The sequence below is a fragment of the Galeopterus variegatus genome, unplaced genomic scaffold (genome assembly GCF_000696425.1).
Source record: "Galeopterus variegatus unplaced genomic scaffold, G_variegatus-3.0.2 Scaffold50, whole genome shotgun sequence".
In the NCBI taxonomy this organism is placed as follows: domain Eukaryota; kingdom Metazoa; phylum Chordata; class Mammalia; order Dermoptera; family Cynocephalidae; genus Galeopterus; species Galeopterus variegatus.
The window spans coordinates 519745-526787 of record NW_007726161.1 but is presented as its reverse complement, the minus strand read 5'-3'; the positions used below and the strand labels follow the sequence as shown (position 1 = coordinate 526787).

At 37.3% G+C, this 7043-nt stretch overlaps 1 protein-coding gene across 1 annotated transcript in view; it reads left to right on the top strand.

The window, feature by feature from the left end:
* The first annotated feature begins 1657 nt into the window (after positions 1-1657).
* LUZP1 (leucine zipper protein 1) overlaps positions 1658-7043 on the top strand; it is a 59127-nt gene continuing 53741 nt past the window's right edge. Inside the window, 1 exon segment of the mRNA XM_008572807.1 lies at positions 1658-1873. The gene's annotated coding sequence lies outside the window, so the exon portion shown is untranslated.

The window sequence follows — 7043 nt, the reverse complement described above, 5'->3', positions numbered from 1 at the left end:
GGAACCGGTCTGTATGTGGGATCCGAACCCTCGGGCGGGAGCGCCGCCGCGCTTCCCAAGCGGCGCACTATCCAGTGCGCCACTGGGCCGGCCCTAAAGGAGTTTTTCATATTGAATGATTTAGCCTTATGAAAAATTTGCTTTGGTGAAAATGCCATTGACTAGAATGACTGCTCTAGGTGGTCTGTTAGACTACTAATTTATGTTGAAATGACAGGTTGTAGTTTACTGAGATTAGGCTGGGCTGAAGTGAGTGGTCTGTGAGGGCTTCATGTAGGTAGTTAGGCTAGAGTTTTACAATGATGGTTGGATAAGATTTGAATGGAAGGAAGGGGATGGTTTTCTAGGCCCAGGCAAAGCTCAAATACTGAGATTGGAATAAACTTGTATTATTGACTAGAGCTGAGAATTCTTGGCTGATCTAGTAACAGAGTTTAGGTTATGGACTAGAAGGAGATAACATTAGTGAGGTAATGCTAAGATTATGAATAGCCTTAACAGTCATATTGAGGAATTCGGACTCAATCTTGCTAACATTTGGGAACCACTGAAGATTTATAAATTGTACAGTGACTTGATGAACTTGGAATTACAATCATGTACCACGTAAGGACGTTTTGGTCAATGAGGGACCATATGTACGACGATGATCCCATAAGATCATAATGGCTATACCATATAGAAGCTATAACTCTTTAGGTGTATGTATGTTACTCTGTGATGTTTGCGTGATGACAAAATTGCTTAACAATGCCTTTCTCAGAACATATCCCTGTGTTAAATGACACATAATTGTATAGATTGATTAATCAGGAGGTGTTATGTAGATTATTTGAAAGGAGTCCAGTTAAGGATTTATTAAGAAATTCAGTTGTGAACACTCAGGATATGAATTTGGAGAGTGGGATGAAAAAGAAAAAGGAATATATTGGAGAGGTTTTGAAGAAGGAAGAGATGGGAGGGCTTGATACAGAGAAAGAAGGAAAGTAAGTAAAGATAAATGTAAGACTATGAGATTGGTAAAACAGAGAAACATTTCTATTAATTAACTGAAGTTGTGAAAGGAGGCAAGACATAGCCTCTATCTTTTGCCCTCAAATTCTTTGCGAACTACATTACTCTACATCCATGTACAACTCCATTTATTTGAGAGATATTGAGATTCTCTAATATTTCCCTGGAATTGAGCTGGAAGTTTCATTTATTTTATTTTATTTTATTTTTTTTTCCTTTTTGTCTTTTTTCGTGACCGGCAACGGATCGCAACCCTCGGTGTTGCGCCCGCACCTCGCTTAGCCAGTGAGCGGCCGGTCTGTATGTGGGATCCGAACCCTCGGCGGGAGCGCTGCCGCACTCCCAAGCGGCGCACTGTAGCAGTGCGCCACCGGGCCGGCCCCCTCATTTATTTTAGAAGTACTTATTTGGGAAAAAGTACAGTACATTTTAAACCACTAAGCATTGTATAAGTTGCTAGTTATGGAAATTGTGCCCTAAAAAATACCATCATTGTTAGTTGGATTAACTGTCAGGTGCAGAGGAATTTTTGGAATGCATTTTTTTTTTTTTTTTAGGTTTTTGTTGTTGTTGAACAGAATTTGTCCTATGTGTATTAACAGCAGTTTAGCAATAAACTGTGGTTCAACTTGGATGGTTTAGTTTATAATAATATTAGTTAAAATAGAATTTCATTTCTGTCATTGTAGCATGTTATAGTAGAATATATTATCTACCATTTCTTTAGCATCAGTTGTGTGATATGTACTTAATATGTGTTAACACTTTAATCTTTACGTCTATTATTCCTACTTTACAGATGAGGAAACTGAGGCTCGTAGCTGTTGAAGAAATGTTCCTGAGGGGACTGGTAAAGTAGGTCAGTTGAGATAATTGATTAGACAGTAATTCAAATCAGTGAAGCACTACCTAAATATTAAGTGCTGTTATCTACCCTTTTCCATCCATCCTATCTGTGTGTGCAAGGGCGCTTAAAAGACTTAAGTATGATCTGTAGCCCTAGTTCTAGTCATATGACATTCATTTCTCTTTTGGATAATGTTCCTCCTATCCTTTTGTGGGACTCTCAACAAATCCTTATTAAAAACAAATGTCCAATTCAAAAAACAAACAGACACAAACAAACTGTTGACACAATTCAGCAGTTGCTAGTCTTGGCAAATGAAATTAAAGGATGTTTCAGGGTCCAGCTTCTGGGAAAGTGAGTTTTGAAGATCATTCCACTTGAAAATATAGGGCTGATTAGTGCTAAAGACTCATTGCCTATGGTACCCAGCACTTTTTTTTGTATCTTCTGCTCTCTTACTTCCCTCCATTCTCTGCAGCCATATGGTTCTTTAGCTTATCCTTATTCATCTTTGCCCTTGATAATTACCTCAGTTCTTTCTACTGCTATTGCCTCAATATTATAAAGCTCAGCCCCACTCCTTTTCTCCTCATTCTTGATGTCTCTTTAGCAGCTGTTTCTACTGGGTCTGGTAGAACCTATGCACAAATGTGAGCAAAGTCCTAGGTTCTTAATCTTTTCTTCCAACATTTCTTAGTAACCCATAAATGAAAACAAGCCCTTTTTTGTAATGAATACTATTATTCCTATTTTTGCTAGTTGAATACTCCCTGGCCAAGGAGGGGAGCAATTAACATACTTCTAGTCTTTCACTGTCCCTCTAGACCATCGTTTCGCCATTTTGGTATATAGCTTCTAAACTTTTGAAGTCTTTAGTGTTTGCTCTCTCCCCATTTTCATTGCTCTGATGACTTTCAGGATCCACATGGATCACGTTTCTTCTCCACGGCATTCCCTAGTATTTACTTTGTCTAGTACCTCACTCTTATCAGTTATCTTTCTGTATTGCATCTTCAGCTTCACTATTGATTCCTTCCTTTCAAACTACAAACACAGAGGTCTCTTCTATCCTAAAACAAATAAAATACTTCTGCCTTTCTGTCTCTTTGAATTATTGTCATCCTTTTTCCTTTTACTCTGAAACATTTTAAAAAGGACATTCTGTATGCAGCTTTTTTTCCCCCACTCAGTCTTTAACACCTTTTCTGCCTTGTTTCTGTCCCCGACACTTTACTGCAAATGCACTTCAAAAGATCCAATGTCCATGTATTCAGGCATTTTTATAGCCTTTGTCTTCCTTAATCTCTTTGCAGTGTTTAGGCTGTTGATCATCTTCCTCCTTAAACCTCTAGGAGTTAAAAATGTATGTGTTTGGCCTCATGCAGCCTGGTAAGGCCATTTTGTCTGGCACTTGGCTGGTTCTTGTTGGACTCGGATGTTCATCTCGTGGCCTGTCCTGACTAGTAGAGAAGGGGTGGAGCATGTTGGCACTGTGCATCTTACAGTGCTCTGTACTCTGTGGACTTTTAAGTAAATAATTGATTTGTCTTGCCAATCTTCCTGTTCTTTCTCTTCCTCTCTCCCTGATCCTGCTGTGGCTTGTGTGTAAAGTGAATTGCCCACTTCTGGTCTTGACTCTGGTTAAACACTATAATATATAAAAACAGTCTTATGTCTTTTTCAGAGCAGACTTTTGGAATGAGTGATATGGATTAAGTCCTTTGGTAAACTCCTGTTAGGTTTGAAATGCTCCAAAAATTTGGGAAAGTTGAATGAATATCATTTAGTGGCTTTAATGAGAAAATTTTCTTCAGATTAATTTCTAAGAAGATACTACCACTTTAATTTGAGGCATTTTGGTAAAAAGCCATACACAGTGACTCTCAAAGTCAGTTTACTAAAGTTAATCAGAAATGTGAGTTTGTATTAAGAGATATGAGTTTGTAGTAATTTCATTACATATAAGAAATACAATGTTTCTATAAGTTTAGAATGGTAGAGTAGACGCTCACATCAGCAGCAGTGTTAAATAGATTATAATTTTACTGGAAAATATTACCAAATTATGGAGACACAGAGATGTGAAATCCAATACATATGTTCATTTCAAGATCGCGTGATAGCTTTGAGACAGAACTTTTTGGATGTTTCTTTACGGGTAAAATGGCAAAGGAGTGAAATAATAATATTAAAAGTAGTAGCTAATGATGTTTGCTTAACACTTAATTTTGACTATGTGCCAGACATTATTCTGAGATGAGTTTTGAATACATTTAGTTCTTAAATTCTCAGTGGTAGGTATTAACATTATTTTACATATGAGGACACTAAGATCCAGTTAAGTAACTTGCCTATACTGCTGTTAAGTGACATTGTGTGACTAGGTCTGTGTGACTCTGGGACCTCTGTTCTACATAAATTTACCTGTGACATGTTAATCTCAGAATGCATAAAGATGATGGTATATGGTGGTGGGAACAAAGTAAAATTCAAATATTTGTTGAATGGTTATAGTGTTTGCTTTCTTAAGCCATGTGCTGTAATATTCTAACATAATTTTCTTTACACATTGCAAGTATATTAATTCAGTAACATATCCTCAAATTTATTGACCAAGATGGCCTGGGTTTGAATTCCAGCTCTACTGTACAATATTTGTGTAAACTTGGAGGAAAAAACTCTGTTTCTCTGGGCATCAGTTTATTCATCTGAAAAATGGGGTTAATGGTATCTCCTCAAGGGTTGTTGTGAGGAGTAAACAAGCTAGTTCATGTAAAGGGCTTCAAATGACATGAAGTAAATACAATACATGTTATCTATTATTATATTATGCTTTTAAGTTTTTCAAGTACTTTAACATTTCTTTCACATAACATTCCTGTCAGAGAGAGAGGGTCTAGAATTGAATATTATTTAGTCCCATTTTACAAATGAGAAATCCATAAAGAAACTTGTCAAAGGACACCAGAACAAAACTAAAAAAAAAAAGAAAATTTAAAAGATTTACATAACTCCAATCTGAAAGAGAAGAAGAAAAAAAAAAAAAGGTTTGGGATGAGCGTTGTGATAGTCACCTCTCTTGTATAAGCAGGACTAACCTGTGGTGTTTGCAATGAGCGGGACAATCATATCCAGCTTCTCCTTTCTTCTAATCTTTGATTCTCTTCTGTTAGAGATGGTTAGGGAGGATATTGCTGTGTCACTTCTGTGTCCTAGTCTAGCCATGTAGCAAGCTGAGAAACATTTGAAGGATATGGGATTTGCTGGGAATTGAGAAAACAGCATACCTTTTCTACGTGGAAAAAAAGGTAAAATGTGAATGGGCAATATGAGCTACCAGTATGATCTATGTACTGCGGTCATGTGAATTGTTTCATGGATTTAACTCTTGAACTCCTACTGAATCCCACTCTTTTGTCCTCTGTCAGTTTCCTATAGTTGTTTTGAGGCATTTTTAGGATCTAAGTGCTTCTAGGGAGCAGTGGTATGAGAATAGAATGGAGAATAGAATGCTGCGAGAGTGGGTGATGGGGAGAGGGAGAAGGGACACAGGACAACAGCTTCCAGGTCAATGAGAATAGATATAAATGGAATCATATCAAATGTGGTCTATTGTGACCGGTTTCTTTCATTAGCATAATGTTTTCAAGGTTCATCCATGTTTTGACATGTATTAGTACTTCACTTCTTTTTATAGCTGAATCGTGTTCCACTGTATGGATATACCACATTTTGTTTATCTGTAACCTGTTGATGGACCCTTGTATTGCTTCCACCTCTGCCTATTGTGAATAGTGCTGCTATGGACATTTTGTGTACAAGTTTTTGTTTGAACGCCTGTTTTTAATTCTTTGGGGTATATACCTAGAGTGGAATTGCTGGGTCATATGGTAACCCTTTTTGAGAGTCTGCCAAAGTTTTTCCACAGTGTCTGCACCACTTTCCAATCCCAACAGCAGTGTATGAGGGCTCCAATTTCTCCAAATTCTCACAACACTTGTTATGGTCTGTCTTTATTATAACCATAATAGTGGGTGTGAAGTGGTATCTCATTGTGGCTTTGATTTGCATTTTCCTAATAACTGTTGATGTTAACATCTTTTCAGTGCTTATTGGACATTTATATATCTTCTTTGGAGAATGCTTATGCAAAATCCTTTGCCCATTTTTAAATTGGGTATTTGTCTTCTCATTACTGAGTTGTAAGAGCTCTCTATACATTTTGGATACCAGTCTCTTATCAGATATAGGATTTGCAGATATTTTCCCTATGGGTTTTTGGATCTATTTGCCTAGAATTCATTGCCTATGCCATACTTATATATGATACAGTGGTACTGGAGGTCCTGAAAGAGCACATGTTGACTGTTATGGTATATGGCCATACAACAGCTAGCACTGAAGTTGTTATGCAGTTCTAGAAGCCTTTGGTTACAAGAAAGGAAGTGAGCATTTGACTGGGAGCTGGGGAAATTTGGATTTTAGTCCTAGCATTGGCACAGCCGGACAATATGACCTTGGGCATATTATATGTTTTCTCATCTGTAAAGTGAATGATTTGGACTAGATAATCTTTAAGATCACAGTACTAAAGTTGTTTGAGTTGATAAGGCCCTTGGGTTCACATACATTATAGATTAGATTATACACCATCTCACTTGTTTTTACCACAGAACCCTCATGCGTGCTGTTGCCTTTGCTGGAAAACATTGTTTTTGTTTTCTTCTCTTTTATCGAGGACCCTCTGTTTCTTTAACTAGTCATAATTCTGACCAGCTCTAGTCATTTGGATAAGTCTGCATTTTAATTGAATAATTTATAGCCAAAAGAGGCTTTTATATATCTTTTAATTCAGTATTTTCTATCACAGATGAATTAGAGGCTAAAAAAGTTAGGTTCACTGATTTACCAACCTATTTGCTGGTGTCTCTATGTTTCTGGCTCAGGTTGTCTAAACTCTAGGTAGTGGCAGAATTGAGATGAGAACCGAGGTCTCCTGGACTTTCAGTTCACTACTATTTCCGGTATTCCACTTTGCCATGGGTTACTAAGTTAGAATCTGGTTAAGGAGCAGTATCAAGAATTTTCCCCTGTCTTTTTTTTTTTTTTTTTTTTCCTTTTTGTCTTTTTTTCGTGACCGGCAACGGATCGCAACCCTCAGTGTCACACCCGTACTGGACCG